The sequence below is a fragment of the Meleagris gallopavo genome, chromosome 1 (assembly GCF_000146605.3).
Source record: "Meleagris gallopavo isolate NT-WF06-2002-E0010 breed Aviagen turkey brand Nicholas breeding stock chromosome 1, Turkey_5.1, whole genome shotgun sequence".
NCBI classification, from domain to species: domain Eukaryota; kingdom Metazoa; phylum Chordata; class Aves; order Galliformes; family Phasianidae; genus Meleagris; species Meleagris gallopavo.
Window position 1 is genome coordinate 47,571,481 of NC_015011.2, and position 18,109 is coordinate 47,589,589.

An 18,109-nucleotide genomic window follows, 5' to 3' on the forward strand; every position below is an offset into this window, starting at 1 on the left:
TTTTGCTAATGCAATAATTTGTACTAGAAAATACTAGCTTTCAAAATGGATTACTTTATTGTTTGAGGAATTGCCTGCTTTCTTCTCTTTTTGGTATGGAGCTATGTTGTGCTTGTTATATTCAAAATGTTATTAATAAGCTTGAGTCTTTGTGGGGTTTTGGCAGAGAAAACGTTTCAGTAACTATTTCAAGTATTTGGGGAGGGAATTTTGCTGTTTTAAATGAAAAGTGAATTTATTCTTGATTGCTAAGAAAGACAAAAATCATTGAAGTTGTTTTCTGAAATGTCAAAGTTCTGTTCATTTATCTCAGTTATGGAAATCGATGTGAAATGGACCAAACTTGCAACAGGGGAGAGAAGGAAAAATGATCAGTAGGAAGCCACCTCTTTTTATATAAATACTGCTTTACAGGTTTCTGGCTGCTGCGGCAGCAGGTATAGCACGAAACCTGGAAGGAGATGAAGGGTCTGGGAGAACACAGAGCCGGAGCCTCGCGCTCTTCCAGTGCAGGTTGCTGCCCGAAGTGGCTTTTTGGCTGCCAGCCATGTGCTAGTGCCCATTATCCCAGCTGGCGCGGGCTCGGCAGCCTCAGCAGAGTAGCTGCAGAGACAAAACACGGCTCGAGCTCTCAGAAGCAGGGTGGGCTTCCCAGGTTGGGGAGGAGACACGCGTGAGGGTTCGCATCTGGAAAAAATGCTGCTCCCGTGGCGCTCGCTTGAAATCCAGAGTTGCTGATGTTTCACGTTGCTTTCCTGTTCTCATTGAAATTGCTTTATGCCTTGGAAAGGAAGGGTCTTAAAACTGAGGGTTTCGATGGAGCTTGCTGCAGAGTGATTCTTTTCTCCTCGGTATGCAAGCTTCCTGAATGAATGATTTTGAAGTGAAGTAATATTCCCCTGCAGGGCCTGCCTCTCTCAAGTCTTTAGACTGTCACAGCAACAGCACGACTACTAGTGCAATATTAATAATTTATGTGTGTCCCTCATTTTGGACCGTTGTCAGTCATTTCAGCCTCGGCAGGCTGGGAGAGATGAGAAAAGCACATCTACACTTTGCTGCGATTCTCTCTGCATATCTTCTCCGGGTAGGCAAAGGCTTTCAGTCTCCAGAGAGCGTCTATCTGGAACCTTTTAGCAGTGCTAAATTTACAGAAATAATACCAGAAAATAGCCTGTCGGTGTCTTGTTTCAGCAATCTCTGTGCACAGCTGTACTGCTTACATTGGACTCTGCAGCAAGGGTGGTTCAGATGGTGGTGAGCTCTGCCTGCCTGTAGTAGGTGAGGGAGGGGTGAGCCCTTTGTGGGTCCCTCCTGGGCGATGGGCCCAGACAGGTTTTACTTCTGTGCTGCAAGCAGCTTTCTTCAGAATTGAGCTTTGTGCCCTTGATTCTCTCCCTCAGCGTGTTTTCAGAAGGAGGGATGTAGATGGTCAGAAGGTTTGTGCATTGCCAAGGTGTTCTTTCTTGCATGAGGTAAGGAGCAGAGTCTCTGAACGCATTGAAAACAGCTCTTCAGAAATAAGGCTGATGGAGGGATGTCACTGGAGGACTCAGCTGGTTTATGTACAAAGTGTTGGTGCGCCTGTGCTTGTGCTGAATTCTGGAGCTTGGCTTTGCGATAGTCCACAGGGAGCTTCTCCTTCACGTTCCGTTGGAAGCGCCGTGCTGTGTTTTGGGGAGCTTTGAAGGTGCAGTGAGCATGAACTAGTTGGCATGTTTCAGTAAGTATGCTCGCAGGTACCGAGCAGCTTGAGTCAGAGCAGCCCACCCGGAGTGGTATGTAGTGAGTGGGTCAGTCCTTGGCAAGAAATGAGAGCTCTAGCTCTGATCTGCTGGTGATCCAGGATGGTTCAGTGCAGAGAATGGGGGATATGGGTTTCATGCTGTTGGCGACATGTGGATGGATGGTTGGATGGATGGACTGATGGAGTGGGTGAACGGGTGGATGGACAGGACTCTCTAGTAGATAATGTTCTGAAGAGAATTTGAGTTGTATTTGAAGCCTGACAGTTTGGCTGTTGAAAGACAGATTTCTAGAATAATTGTTTTGGGGAAATTAATGTTTCTTTAAAACTGGATTACATTGTTTCAAATTCTGTTTTTGAACATCTTGACTTGGAAAAAGAGTTGGCTCAAAAATTGCTGCATGTGTGCAGAAGGATCTGCAGAAAGATTAATGGATAAGAAGAAACTTGGTCTAATTGTTTTGTGTTGCATTCATTAAAGTATCTTTTCATTTGAGATTTGATTATTATTATTTTTTTTTGCCAAGATTTCTACCTTTTTAGCTCAAGGCACAAATCCTCCCAGATTCTCTGTATTGTTAAGTCTTCCTGAGAGCTTGTATGTGCAGTTTGAAGGGGGGGGGGAAGAGATGTAACTAAGTTAAGATTTCTTGAACCTAAATTATAATATGTAAATTCCAGATTCAATTGGCTTGCCTGCTGGTGAACGGTTATAGCTCAGAAAGCAACTGAGGTGCCATCTTGGATTTCAGGTTGCTTGGTTGCAGCACTGAGAATTGTTTTTCTTTTCCAGTTGATAAGGGACTAGAGCCTTACTCCTGAGCTTACACGTGTGCACTTCATTAAATATACACATGCATTTGTAACAAAGGGCTTCCTGCAAAGCAGCGCTGATTTCTTCTGCAAAACAGAAAGGGCTGGGAGGCTGAATGGAAGACTCTTCTTTTTTTTTTTTTTTTCTCCTTCCTTTTTTCTCCTCCTCTTTACAAGAAGTTACTTTAAATAGGGAGCTGTTCAGCAGGTTGCAACCAGAATTCTATAATAAGATCTCTGTTCGCTCTCCCTACTTTTTCACATGCAAAGTTGTGGCTGTAATTATATGACAGCTGCCCTCTTGGCTGACATGCAGCAGATTGAACTGGGGATCTCCAGAGCTAAAAGTGTGAGCTGCTACTCTGTGAGCTAGAGCTCCATAGCTGGAGGCTGTAATGATCTATATCCTTCATGACTGAGCATAGAAGGGAGCTGCAAAAAGCATTCGCTGAGTTATGGTGAATACATGGTACTTCCAGAGTGTACTGAACCTTTCTTTGAGTGGTTTGTGATAATTGTACAAACCGTTGTCAACTTAGGGGCGCTTCAAAACCTCACTCCATTTTGAAGCCTTTCTACCTTAAATTAAATGACTTTGCTATAGCACGTTAGTCAGGCTCAGGCGTTTGCTGCTGTACGTGTGCCTTGTGCTGAGTACAAGGGACCCTGATATTATAGAAGTTCTTGAACACCAGTGCAACATAAATAATTGCTAACGATTCTGAGCGCAGTGTGAACAAATCCACAGCACTGGTGGCATTCAAACAAGTTCACCTTTATGCTTCACCATAACAATGTGTTTGCCATAGATGGCACAGTGGGAGCTTTGTCAAAAGAAAGAAGAGGAAAAGCTGGAATTGATGGAATCTCTCCTGTTCCCCGAGGACCAGGAAAACCCGAGCAGTGCCAGTGTGTGTCAAGCTGAGGAAAAATCAATGGAAGCAGAACCATATGGAGCTCCACGAGTAGTGTCAGCCGTGGGCAGCTTCTGTAACCAGTGTTGGGAGACGGAGGGAAGCGTGTTACAAGCAGAGAGATTCATTTTGAACTTGGGAGGTTCTTAATGCCTCCTTCCCTGCCCCCCTAACAAAAAACAACAAAAAAGAGAGGTGTTTGCTAACCTTAAATGGGGCAAAATACATATTCCCGTAGAACTATGCAGTTCAAAACCAAGCTGATTTTTCTATTTTTAAAAATATAAAAAATGGAAAGTTAGAAGGAGGTCATTAAACATGAAGTCAATGCCAAGACAGTCTTTCAGATCGAAAGCATTAATGCCAACCCAGTGTATCAGAAACTTATATGGTAGCAGCTATACTATAAACAGACATGCTCTCTGCTGTGAATTAAGATCACCTCCATGTATATCAGGCCATGCCCAGTTTCATGAGTGTGGCCGTGCCAAATCATGGTTTAGTTAACCCCCCTCCACCTGAGTTAAATCCTCCACTACCTTTCTTTGTATGCACAGAGGGTTTGTAGCATGGCCTGTTTCCTCCCTTTCCACATCACATGCCTGTCCTGTCCCACTGCTGCCATCCCATCCGTTGTATCCCAGTGACCTGATGTGGTCTCACCGTCCCTGTGAGCGCATGGAATGACCCAGGTTAAACGGCACGGTTGTGGTGAGGGGGAATGTCGATGGGTGCTGCCCCTGCCAGGCTGTCCTGCCAGCCCCAGGTGCTGAGTGCTGCCGCCTGCCTTGTCACTCCTCACGGAGTTGGCGGGATGAGGCTTGCCCAGCTTCCCCTGGGAGCCTGTTCTGTGGTCTAATAGACTTTACTGTCAGGAAATGTTTCTTGATTGCGCTTTAATCATGGGTGTCAACTCCCTGGTCCCTGAGATGGCCTTAGCCTGCATCACTTTGAGTGCTGTTCCCACTCACACTGCCTGCAGCCTTTCCAGCGTCTCCTCCTGCACGCGTTGTTCTGGCAGCAGGCAGCAGGCAGCAGTGCCTTGGCTCCAGCCCCGCAGTCCAAACACTGCTCCTGGAGGCAGGCACGGGGCTGGGATCCCACATCAAGGGCCTGGGTCGTGATGCAGGGCATGCTAGTCACTTGGAGCAGGCTGTCTAGAATCCAGGCTGCTGGCAAGCCAGCAAGTAGAAGCTGATGCAGCATTCATGTGCATGTCTACCTTGGATGGAGCCAAGTCCAAGGAATCTGTTACAACACAGCTATCCCCTGACCTAATTACATTGCTGTTAGCACACAGATGTTGTTTCCCACGTGTAGAGACCACTTACTGCCTTTCAAGCCTTTTCTCTTTCTTTGTTGCCACTTCCTGAACTCCCTCAGTCCCTCCTCTGCCCTTGCCAAGATCAGATGAGTAAAGAAGAGGCAAATATATCTGATTTATATCACATCACTGTGATATCGGGGCTATTTTCTGCTCTGTTCCTAGTACCGTCAGACATTTTGCTTACTCTCCTATCTGTCTTTGCGATATCAGTGGACCTCATTATGTGATGTGTATGTCTTTTACAGAATGGATGTAATTACTCCAGAGCTGGAGGGTGCATGAACTGTGCAGATGATGACCTGTTGAAGCGTTCACAGCTGCAACAGTTAGGAGCACCAGAGATCCGGAATAGCTTCTTTTACACTTCCCTGGTGCCTTCCTCTGCAACCGGGCTGGACCCTGGGTGTCACCATCCTGTCTTTTGGTCACCTTGTTCATGTTCTGTTCGGGAGCAGTATTGTCTTCATGGCTGCCTTCTGCTCCTCACCGCTCTGCCAGGAGTTAATTCTGTCATGTCTGTGGACAGTCCCCACTCCTTAGCTGCTTTGGTCTTCATCCTCCTTACTCCTCAGAGATCCTTGTCCACCTTCTGTCAGTGCCTTATCATTATTTCTGCACAGCTCGGCCTTTCTTCACTCTTCTGCTCCCTTCTCAAGGGAGAGCGTTTTCACTTTCCCCATTCCCAAGTAGGAAACATACTTTAGTCTCACCTAGAGGCTTGTAAAATGCGACCACACCAGACTTCATTTTTACATCCTATTTGCCTTGGGTTATCTCTTTCCAGTTAGCCACGTGGGGGCCTGGGACTGGCTGGAGCACGTGTGTGTCAGGGTGTGTGAGGCCATGCCTGTTGGGCAGCCTCCCAAGCGTGGAATCGCCTCACTTATCCCTGAGCCTTATTAGCATGAGGGAATGCTGCTACCCCGCTGGGAAATGCAGGATGACCCCAGGTGCCAGCATGAAACCCCACGTGTCCCTGACCAGCTCCGTAGGGTGCGTTCATCCCATCCCATCCTTTCCTGCCTCACCCATCCGCACGCTCCCAGCTCTGTGCTGCCCCGGGTTTAATTCTTGTTTAAGATCTTCGCTCCTTTAATGACAGCGGGAGCCGAAGGCTGTTCTCTGTGGGGGCTGTGGTGCGCGGCTGTGCTCAAGGTAATGAGACTTGATGAAAACCTCTTGTTATTGTGGCAAGATTTCTTCCTTCTCTGCGTTTAAGAAAAGGGGAGGGGGGAAGAAAAGAAAAAGTGACAGCCCCTGCTGGGTATGTTAATATATTTTTAATGGCTTGCATGCGGCTAGCTGAAGACTTATTTGTCCAGTCTGCAAAGGAAACAGAGCGTGCGGTGTTCTCTGCACCCTTGGCTGCGCGCAGCCCGGGGAGGTGGCGGTGGGGGGCTGAGGGGAAATGTCACCAAAATCCTGATGGCACAGATGAGATCTGCTGGGGGAGAGGCAGAGAGAGAGAAGGTTGATCCTGGGTACCTTCTCCCCAGCTCCTCACCAAATCTTGCCTGGGTTCTTGTTAACTTCAAAGACCTGTGAGGTGTGATGGAAACCATCCCACTATCATCCCACTGTCGATGCATTGCCCCTTCCTGGGGGCAGCTTCTCTGCTTATTCCTGAGGCAGCATCCTGGAGGGGTCAGAGCTACATTTCTGCCTTTATTTAGTTTTTATATTGAAAGTTTGGCTTCCTGTTTGATTTTGGTGCCAGGGGATGGAGCTAGACTGGGAGCTCTAGGGACATCCTTTGTAGCCGGCCCCTGCCAACGTGCCAGATTGCTGACTGTGAGCCAGACTGTCCCCTCTGATTGTAAGCAGCACAAAAACAGTTTGTGGGGCATTTCTCTGAGGATACCGATGGTTCCTCTGCATTACGGAGGACTGGAAACACATATGGTGAGTCGGCAGTATCGGGCTTTGGGGGGACAGCAACTTGTTAGCCACGCTGACCGGATTGTTTTGCTCATCTGAGCATACCAGTATTTAGATTTAAATGAACCTTCAGATGCTTTGGTGAAAACCACTTTAGTGGTGAAGTAGTCCTATCAGGGACGTGTTTGTGTCAGTCTGTCCACACTGGCTTTCACTGCTGTCTTCCCCACCTGCTTAAAGTACTGCAGTGTGGCTTTTCTGTGTGCCCCTTGCAGGCAGGACCTCGCTTTTGCTGAGTGTTCGCTGCTTTCATAACGTGGTTTTCCAGCTGAGCTGAAGCTGCTGACGGCATCATAACTTATCCGAGAGCATGAGTGATTGTGAATTGGCACAAAACCAAACCAGAGACCCACCAGGCTCCCCGTCCTGTAAATCTGGATTGCTGAAGCCCTGCTTTCCTCAAGTAGCCAACAATAACAGGCAGCTCATACGGCCACATTGTATTAGTTCTACTTAGGCCTCTTGGACTGATAGTATGATTATAAAACAATTGGGAGGCTTTTGTTTGTCTCCTTAAGCATACTTTCTAGTATTGCATCCAGATTAGTTTTAAAGATGACCCAAAGAGAGTTTGTTTTACACTGGGCTTGTACCAATTTATCTCCCCCCTCCCAACCCTGCCATGGTGGATTTAAAAAATCATCAAACCTGATAAATCTAAGTCTTCAATAGAGAATAACGTGTGCTCAGTGTTTTGTTTTGTTTTGTTTTTCTTTTGGCTTAGTTAGAGAACTGCTGCTGAAGTGTAACGAAGGTTTCTGTGAGCTTTAATACTTTAATTGTAGGTAAGAAGGTTTTGAGTCTACTGGCTATCTTGAGATCGAAACAACTGAATAAACAGAAGTCTTAGTATAGATGCTAGTAAAAGTGAGTGAAGACCAACCAGAATTTGACATGGGCTAAATAAAATCCCACTTCATTTTAGCATATTCGGTTTCTCACTGTTTAGGAGGATGTCATTTTCTTGGTCCTCTGATTGTCAACGTTCTTCAGCCTAGAAAAACTTGGATGCTCAGAGGGAGAAGGCAGGGAGCTAAAGGAAATAGCCAGATGTTCCCCAAACCAAAACAAACAAACCAAGTCACATATACCCTTTACCTATTTTTAATTTTAAAGATTATTTTAAGGTCATCTCCAGCAATCTCCTGACACCCTAACATCCCCTCTGCTAAGATACATTGGCACCCTGTTTTTTCATAGCATTATAGGTGCTGGGCTGTGCAATACTACTAGATGAGGGTTGAATGCTCTGATGTGGTTTCACAGAAAGGAGTCATTGGTGAGTGTCTCAGAAGATCCCGGAGTATCTCACTGGTGTTATACTCAGGGTAATAAGGTGGGTACACTATTACTGGGAGGGGAAAGAGTCTCCTGACTGCTCTGCTCAGTTTTATTACATTGGAAAACGAGGACACAAACCTGGAGAAAGATCTTTGCTGTTAGGGCGACATTGTCCAAGTAAAGATCGGATTTTTAGCAGGCACTTCCTTGCATTCCTGAATAATGCGCTGAACTATAAAACTTAAATTAAATCACCTTGGTCTCCCATTTGTAGCCAGAGGGGATGGCCTCGAGCATCAGGTATGAATTACCTATGTGCCCTGAAACCACAACTTTGAATCCCGGCAGGCCTAACTTAGCCCTGTGTGCTGTGATCGATAAATTGACTTCCATGCAGCTTATTATGTGGGGCTCTTTCAGATGTGACCTTATTAAAACCTGGAGTCCTCTCTGGACATTCGCAATCCCATGGCTGTTTCCCTAAGTACAGAGGAGGGTGTTGCTACAGCATCCTTTCTTCCCCCCAAACCTCCGCTGAGAGGGGTGCCATCTCTATGCTGGTCATTTACTGAGCCCCAGCCACTGGTAAATGAGCTCTTTCCTGATCAGGTAGTTGTGTACTACATTATGTTGCATTGCTAGTGAAATTCCTGTTTTACGCCCACAGTACAAATAATCCTGGCCATCTCTAGCCAGCTAGAAAGGTTTTATAACCTCAGACTTTTCCTTCCCTCTTTCTGCCCCATGGGTTCTTTTTTGTGTTGCCTTCAGAGCAGCCTTCTTCTCTGTCTCCCCTTTGACTTCCTTTCTCTGTTCTTTCCATGCTTGGCCACCAGTCAGCATCAAAATGCCTGTGTGCTCTGGTTGGACTTTAAAATGGATATGAAATATTCAACATGCAGAGGACAAAACTGACTTGTCACAGACGTGGGAGAGAGAAGGGAATGACCCAGCACCCCAGGATGAAGCTCGAGCTGAAGCCTGCTCTTTTCTCTCCTGCTTCTGCTGAAGTTGGAGGTTTCTGCCAGTGTCACGTCTCTGCTCCTGTTTGCCTACCAGCACTCTTTCTTTTTCCTGGCCCTTTTTCTTTTCATCCATGCTGAGAGCATCTTGGGTGGCATACACATAGAGAGCAGGCCTTTGTACCTGACTTCATTCAGCTCTTTGTCAGGGGAAGAGCAGCACACTGGTCAGGGCACCAGCCATGGCTTTGCTGCTTCCATTCGGGTGCTCCGCTATCTGTACGGAGGAGCTGGGGGATGTGTGCGGGGGGGTGTGTCTGGGCTGCAAAGCACTCCGCACTGTTAGAGAGGAAAGCAGGGGACTGAAGGTTGCAGAGCTGCCCCAGCCCTGCAGGAGCAAAGGGGTGCTGGCAGCTGAGGCTCTGTGTGGGGAAGCAGAGGGTGAGAGTTGATGAAATGATGAAACCTGTTTCTAATTTTCTGTTTTGGGTAAAACTCTGAGCAGCAGCAGAAGGGCTATATCTGCTGATGTACAGATTGCTGTGGCTTGGTCTGATTTCACATTATAATGATTTTCAACGAGTGTGTGTGTGTGTGTGTGTGTGTGCCTGCGCTAATGATGGCTTTGGTTCAGTGCAAGCTGTTATTACTGCGCTGTGATTTCTTGCTCTCTTTCACAAGGAAGTGAATTTTCCTGGTGTCCTGCCTCTCTGTATGCACATGCATGCACATGTGTGTGCACTCTGGGATCTTGCAGGATGGAAAGTGCAGTAGAAATGTAAAATACTGTAATTATGTGCAGCGCTCAGTTCTATTTTTGCTCTGCAGTCAGCTTGGCAAGTGGAACTCTTGTGTCTGGGCAGTCTCATATCTGATCTGATCTATTTGTGCTTTTTTGCATTGCGGTTTACAGCTCAGCAGTTGAAACGTGCAGGATTACTTAAAGACGGAATGAGAGCGTGCTTCTATCGAGCTTTGTAAAGGCCATTTCTTCTAGTGTGAAATAATGGCCCTAAATGGCTTGACAGTGCCCCTTTTAAATCCACTGCTCCGTTCCCAAGTGGGGGCACGGAGGTAATGTACGGCTTTTCCAGGAATGGAGGCGGCGCTGCGGTGGCAGCTTGCTGCCTGCCCCTGTTAGCAGGGCTGTTGTGTCATCACCAGTGAGCCAGGTGTGAGCCGAGTCAGTCCTTCTCTACAGCTTCCTTCACAGCTGTGGAAATTGAGGCTCTGGGGCTGGTGTGTGGCTGAGGGGCAGGGGGTGCTGAGTGGATGTATGTCTCGGGGACCTCGGGCCAGTGCCAGTATCGCTGTGCTGGAGCAGCATACGGATGGGATGTAAAGTCGAGACCTAGATCCATCAGTTGTTAAAGGTCCCCCTGAGCTTTTCACGAGATTAGGGGACAATGCCTTCAGTGTCCTGGCCCCATTCCAGTTCATTACTTTGCCCATCTAAAATTTCCCCCTTCTCCTCCCCCTGCAGCTTATCCTGGAGAAGTTCTCGGTCACTTCCTCCCCTAACGATCCCTAGGTAATGCTGCTGGCACACAACTGATGCTTTATTTCATCCCAGAGCTGAGGGAGGGATCCCTGTGATTTGGGGTCCCTGCGCTGCAAGAGGTGCTATGGAAACACAGAGCTGTTTGTGGTGTACACACAGACACAAGAGCGCAGTTGGTTCATGTTCCCCTTGGATGCCGTTTCGGAGCAGGTAAACAGGCATCCCAGCGGCATCTCCAGCTCCATCCAAATCATCGATGCGTGTGTCTTCTGTGTGTGTGTGTGTGTGTGTGTGCGCGCGCAAGCCACTCTCTCCCCCCCCTTCCATCTTGGAACAAGAAAAATGTGTCAAGCCCTCTGGCTGCAATCCAGGACTCTCCGTGGAACTATAAATCGACCCGTCAGGGAGGGGGAAAGAGATTAACGTTGGCCGTCTTCATTAGTGAGTCCCCGGAGGAAAGCGGGTCTGCCATGAGCCGTGAATGAGACCAGCTGAGAGGGAGAGGGGGAGTTTGTGGTTTTTATCACTGCCTCCAGAGACCCCAGAGGAGCGGAGGAAAAGAGCGTGATAGGGATGGGAGGATATAAAATGAAGGAAGCTGGAGCATTCCATTGGCGAGCAGGTTGCTGGTTGCTGCTCCGCCGCGCCAATCCCTGACCTGCGAGCCCATGTGTGTGGCTGGAGCACTCAGCATGCTAATTGGGAGCAGTGAGGAGTGAGCCCAGTGGCAGCGCAGTGCCCTGCCTTGCTAAACAAGTGCCAGTAATTGCGTTCGAGGTACTTGCATTATGTCCAATTTTTCTCAGAACCAGAAAAGTGCATTTCTCACAAGAAGCATAATTCTTACCAGGCGTTGCTTTAGGGTGGGTGTGCTTAATTCCCTGCCACCAGACAGAAAGAAGAAAGTAGTTCTGCTCCATGCTTTATTATCGCTTGCACACGGATTTTTGCACATAGCTGCTCCTTTGAGCTTCAGACAGCGATCTCTTTCTTCCTCATTCTGTTTAACGTATGTGTTTGTACTGCAGGCTCATGCAAACACAGCGTGCACCAACACACACGTGTGCTAATTGTTGTTTCTCCGAGTTGAACGGCAGCATTTCAGGTTCCCTTGTCAAGTCCCTGAGAGCCTGGATTGTGGTGGTGCTCCTACCAGTAAAATCTGGTTTAAGCTGGTGGTTGTCTCCCTCCCCCCCCCTCTTCTTGCAGTGAGTGACGCAGGCTCGACAGCTCCTGATAGTGATGCTCTTTATTCACAGAGCCAGGATCCTCACTGTGGCAGTGATACGGCCTCACACACACAGCTCCCACCGGGTACCTCACTGTGACCCGAGGGCTCCAGGATGGGAGGCCTCTTGTCTGCGCACAGGCGGTCCTTGTCACCTCTGCCGCGCGACAGCCGCAGAGCCAATTAGTGTCAGTCGTGGCGGTGGCTCTCATTGATGGGGATGCAGACCTGGTCCTTGCTAGAAGCTCAGCTTCCCATATTGTGTGTGCCTTCATCCCTGCTGACCTATGCAAACCCAGTGCCAGGCTTTGCCTTTGCCTTCCCGTGCCCTGGTGGTGTGCAGACAGCTCTGCTGTGCGATTTGGCAGCGTCTCGATATTGTTTTCTAATTGGCACTCGCAGCACAGTTGTGACTCCAGGTTCTGGGCATTTAGCATTTACTCAGTGCAGTGATGCTCAGTGAAAGTAATAATCCTTTTTTCTGACATGATAGAGGTATTTTTTTTTAACATTTTCTTTTGTGAAAAGCAACCCGTAGCTATTAGATCTCTAATGCCAGGAGCTTACAGGCAGAATTGGACAAGCAATAACACTTGGATTGGAAACTGTGATTGCCTGTGTCTGCTCTGCCCTCCTGAGGCCCCATCTGGAGTATGGCATCCAGGTCTGGGCCCCTGGCACAAGAAAGGCACAGAGCTTTTGGAATGGGTCCAGCGAACGCCATGAAGATGCTCAGAGGGCTGGAGCTCCTGTCCTGTGAGGACAGGCTGAGGGAGCTGGGCCTGTTCAGTCTGGACAAGAGAGCATTCTGGGAAGACCTCATTGTGGCCTTGTAAGCAGGAGGGGGGAAGCAACTTTTACATGATAGAACAAGGGGGCCAGGTTGGATGGGGCCCTGGGCAGCCTGAGCTGGGGGGTGGCAGCCCTGCCTACAGCATGGGGTGGGACTGGGTGGATTTTAAGGTCTCTTCCAACCCAACAATTCTATGATTCTGTAATTGTATGATTCTGTGATTCTATGAAGTGTGGCAGGACAAAGGAAAAGCTGGTGGAAAGGAGGGCACTGCTGGTACTGAGAATTGGCATTTCAGGTGAGTTGGCCCCAGGGCTGGTCTGACAGCTAGGAATCCCCAGCGTCATAGTTCCCTTTCACACCTGACACTGTTCCTGGTCAAGGTGCATGCAGCAATATTTTCTCATTGCCTTGGAAGGAGAAGAAATAGGTGATGATGAGTACAAGGGTAACTGCTACTGTGTCACCACACAGCACCAGCTCTGCTGTCACTAACGAACAAGCTGATAGATGAGCTATTCCCTCTTCAGTGTGCAGGGAACGGCCACCTTCACTGTCATCCCCTCCTGGATCTGCACCAGAGGCAATGCTGTCACCTGCAGAGGCAAACCACTGGCAGACAGGTGTCCTTTGGAAGCCTCTGGCTCCAGCAGGTCCTGCTTAGCTCGTGATGTGGGCTCGGGGGCTGCTGGCCAGGGCTGGACTCCGCTCCCAGCGGGGACCATCCTGGTAGAAGCGTGGAGGTTTGAGAGAAGGGAGGAAGCCTGCTGGGGAGAAGGGCTGTGCTGGATTAAAGCAGCTGCTGAGGGACTACTCCAGTGAAGCTTGAAATCAGATTGTTTGACAAACATCATGTTAGAAGCACCTGGCTGCTTCTGTTTGCCCCACAGCTCCCTACCTCAGAGAGAAAACAGGGATTTCTGTGGCTTCAGAGCCACATCCCTTCCTCTTCCCTCTGCCCAGAGGGCAGGCTGCCCACTGATGTGCATGGACTGCCAGGGGGAGCCCCTTGCTCCTATTCCCCCTGCCTGTGCCAGACAGGGAGCTTGCATAACGGTGGGCTCTTTTGGTGGGATTTGATATATGTTTTTTCAGCTCTGATTTTTGTTCTACCTCATTTGCATATTGTGTTTTTTTTCCAAGCCTCTGCATCTCCTTTCTTCCTCCTCTTTTTTTTTTTTTATTATTTTTTTTTTAATTCTCTTCTCTCTGCTGAAGATTGCTTCCTAACTCTCAAATGTCCCTCCCCCGCCTCACTCCCCCCCACTGCATTTTTCTTTCATCCTTTGTTCTTGATTGCTTGTGCCCGGGAGCAAAGAAAGGAGAAGGAAAGGATACCATCTCTCTATGAAATAGACGAGGGAGAGAGAAATGCAGCAGACAAAGTTGTCAGCCTGGCAGAGGAAGGCTGAATCTGAATGCATCTCCGGAGCGCACGGCTCTTGTTGACATAGGGCACTCTCCACCTCCATCTCACCATGGGACGCCAGCCGGGGGCTGCCCTGCAGAATGCTGTTTCTAACATCCGCTGCCCCAGGGAATGAAACGGGGACAGACCAAAACCATCATGTTAATGGAGTCTTGCACGCGGTCCTGGTCCCACTGTGCAGCTGCGGTGTGTCCCTGGCGCAGGAGTGTGGGTAATCATGTGAGATGTGTGCGCACACTGGCTGATGCATCACATCTTCTGCTGCCTTCCATCTCCTCTCTCTCTGCACCAACAGCGCTGCCATAATCTCTCAAAATCAACAGGCCATTACGGTCTGATGTAACTCAATGAGTACTCTGAGACAGAAATCCTGCAGTGTACTTAAAAATCCTAATGTAGAAACACAGCACCATCCTGCATTCTCCCTCCACCTCATTTACTGGTTTCTAGTGAAAAAGCAGTGCTATTCCATGTCTGTACATATTCAGCAGAGTGCGTTGCTAATCTGAAGCTATCCTTTTATTCTCGTTCTGCTTACAGACCGTTAAATACATTCTGCTCTCCCTCCTGCCCCAGCCTCCTCCCTTTTTACCATCAGCTTTTGTGAATGCTGGCTTCAGCTTTTGCCTTGGGAGACGGGAGGTCACACACATCTCAAAGAAGCCCTCTGTGTCATCAGCTATACCCATCCAGCTGGTCCCTTGCCAGTAGCACATGTGCTTTTGTTGATTGGACCCTGCATGTGGGCACTTCAGGTGGAGATGGGCCATGCGGGTGTTGGACAACAGAGGTGACTTTGTGGCACTGGGGTACATGATTTAGTGCGAATGTGTGATGGGTTGTTGGTTGGACTAACTGATCTTAGTGGGCTTTCCAGTCTTAATGCTTCTGTGGTTCTTTCTGCTGCCTGCCTTGTTTCTGTAGGAGAGCAGTATTTTAGATGTAGCCTTACATTTCAATCCTTCTTTGTCATCCCCTCCCCCAAGTTTGTGCTGTAACCATTTTTCTGCCTGAGAGCTGTGAGTTATCAGCCTTGTTGGGAAGAGGCATTGGCCCTCCTGGTGTTTGCAAGTTGTTCCTGTTTCTCATAAGACTTTTCTGGTCCGAGACCTAGGATGCACATAGGTGCAACTTCAATGTCATATCCCACAGAACTGGATTTTCTGTGATTATCTTGTTTGCTCAGGATAAACATGAATGGTGGGCAAGAAGAGGGAGATACTTGCTGTATGAGTTACAGTGGTGTCATCAGTTCTGCCAAGCCTCTTACTGTGGCATCTTGGTGGAGGACTAGGTTCTGCTTTGTGCATGGATGTTGTGTCAGCAATGGGGTGCTGGTGTTTCTTCTTTCTGACTTGGCTTGAGGTAGACTTACAAAGCTGGATGCCATATAGCTGAATGCTGCACCAGGTCCTCTCCAGCCCGCCTGAGGCTTGAAGACAAACATGGAATGGCTTATCAAAACCTGTAATGCAAACTGTGTCCTGGGCTGTAGAGATACGGGTTGGTTTTGCCCAGAACATGGGCATGGTGACACTAACTTGTTCCCTCTCAAGAGCAGTCTTGAGAGTGTCCATGGTCCACTGATGTTGACTAATTGCAGGCAGATGACCAATACAAAAGAGCTGGCAGAGATGCATGACTTACATTAGCTGTCAAAAACAGATGAGCAATTAGCAGAGTCTCTTACCTTTTCTGCCTGCAGGCCTAATCCAATACTCTGTGGCTGGAGTGAAAAAAGACAGGTTAGCGATGCAGTTCAAAGGAGCTATTTGGGGTTTCTTGCCAGTGGCAAAACATCTGTTTTAACAGGGTAGCTCATCACCCAGAAATTCCCTGTGATGGGTTCTGTGAGTATCACTGTGGACCACATGAAGCGTGGTAGCAGAAGGGAGCAGAAGAACTGCTGTGCTCTGGGATCCACTCAGCCTGGTGTGCTACCTTGGGCATGGGAGCTGGCTGCCATAGCAGAGCTGGGACTGAGTGCTCACTGGAAAGTGAAGGACATTGGCACTGTGGGTCATACAGAGCAGCAATCCCAAGAGAGAATTTTCTGCATCACCTGCCTGCTGCTGACATGTGAGGGTCCATGCGAGCTCATAACTGCTCCCCTTCCTGGTTCCTCTGTGATGTTTTCGTTGTCCTTAGAAAGGTCCAGTGGAACTGAGATGCTGTCCATTTTTTTTCCTGGATGAGGGAACTGTGTCAAGGGAACGGTATTGCTGCATGTTCATCTGCCCTGTGGATGTGGAAGCCGTGGCTTTGCCAGACCTCATCTCAGGTAGTCTCATGGGTGCCTGGAGTTAATGAACTGGCCTTGGCCTCTGTTCTGAGTGTCCAGGGAGCCTTCTGCCAGAACTGCTGATGGAAACAAGGGTCCCCTTTGCTCATGCTTCTTCTTGCTACCAGCCAATGTGTTTAATGGCTTACTGGCTCCTGGCTGCGGTCACTGCATCACAGCTGCTTGTGCTGTTTGAGCTCCTCTCTGCTTTCCTTTCTCTTTATTCCCCTGCCTTGCACTCTGTTTGAGCAGCCTTCTTCTCTGGCTTGTTGCAACATCCATCCTGAGCTACAAAAGGCTCTTGTCCAGCTGTGTGTCCTGACCATCGCCCCATTGTGCTGATTCTTCCTCAGTTTCTCATTTCATTTGAAAACACTCTTTTCCCTCTCTCATCCCTCTTAACATTACTCTCCTCCTTCCTTGAAGATATGAGCACTTGAGCCAGTTGGGAATATTGATCATTTTTTTTTCTTTTTTTTTTTCTGGAAAATGTTAAACAGCACTAAGTGCCTGTCTGAAGCACTGCACGGGTGACATTTCATGGGGGAAGGAATGCCGCCATCCAGCTGCCTGCTGACCTAAAGGCACCTTCTGGTCTGCAGCCAGGCTCCCAACCCGAGGTGAGGGCTTGAGAGTTTGCAGCGTTGCCCTCCATGAAGCAGCTCCTGCTGGGGATTGTGCAAAGGGAAGTGGAGCCACTGTGCCTGGCTTTGTTGCCAGCAGCCAGTGAACCTGGCTGTGCCTCAGGGCTCTTCCTCACCCAGGAGGGGGAGGAAAGCCTTGTGTTGTTTTGTTTGGGCTTTTGTTTCCTGGAAGCTTTGAAAATACCTGTGATCTTGTGCAGCATAATGAAGACATTCTTACATCTGTTTAACTTTGGAAGCCTGTGCACTGTTCATATTTTCCTTGAAAATGCCTTCGGAAGGCGTTGGAGGGTGAAAGGCAAGACTGAGTGGCAAATCTTTGTTGGGAGGATGCTCTGGGTAATCACTAAGCTGCAGGTTGATGTGAGGTTGTGCCTGCAGTGCTGGGCGCTATGGTGCACTTACAACACATAACAGCTGCAGGCAGAGAGGATACAGGGCTTAGCTGCTCTGGCAGCTGTCAGAAACAGAATTCGGGCACAGCCCTTTGCTTGCCCCCGTGGCATCTCCCAGCCCAGAGCAGCTCTGGGTCACTGCCGCCCATCAATTCTGAAACGAGAGGGGATGGCAGCAGTGGGCAGGAACCTATTGATTGTGCTGTAAATCAAGATGCTGAGGAAAAAAGCCTGGTTCTTGGGAAAGTGGAGGTCTGCGTCTCACCTGCTGCAGACAGAAGGGTCTTGCTGTTACCTCCTGAGGGTGCTCACAACATCAGTCTTTGCATTTGCTGTGCATACAGGGACAGTCAGCAGTACAGGTGCTGAGATCAGTACTAGTCCTTTGCATTTTTTATATAGGGTTTCAGCAGGGGTGAATTAGGTCTGATAGTGATACTAGAAGGTTCAGCCTTACTTAAAAATTAACCCCAAAGAGAAATGGGATTAGTGAGCTATCAAGAGCACCAGAGCTAGTCTGAGCTGGTGTGGAAAGAATCACAGAATCACAGAATTGTAGGGGTTGGAAGGGACCTCTAGAGATCATCGAGACCAACCCCCCTGCCAAAGCAGTTCCCTACACCAGGTCGCACAGGTAGGCGTCCAGGCGAGACTTGAATATCTCCAGAGAAGGAGACTCCACAACCTCCCTGGGCAGCCTGTTCCAGTGCTCCGTCACCCTCACCGTGAAGAAGTTCTTACGCACATTCGTGCGAAACTTCCTATGCTGCAGCTTATGTCCGTTTCCCCTCGTCCTGTCTCCACGTACCACTGAAAAGAGACTGGCCTCACCACTATGGCCGCCACACCTCAGATA

The 18,109-nt window shown here is 48.6% G+C and overlaps 1 protein-coding gene across 1 annotated transcript in view; it reads left to right on the plus strand.

The window, feature by feature from the left end:
• Positions 1-18,109, plus strand: part of TCF20 (transcription factor 20) — a 106,422-nt gene that overhangs the window by 282 nt on the left and 88,031 nt on the right. The gene's annotated exons all lie outside the window — the stretch shown is intronic.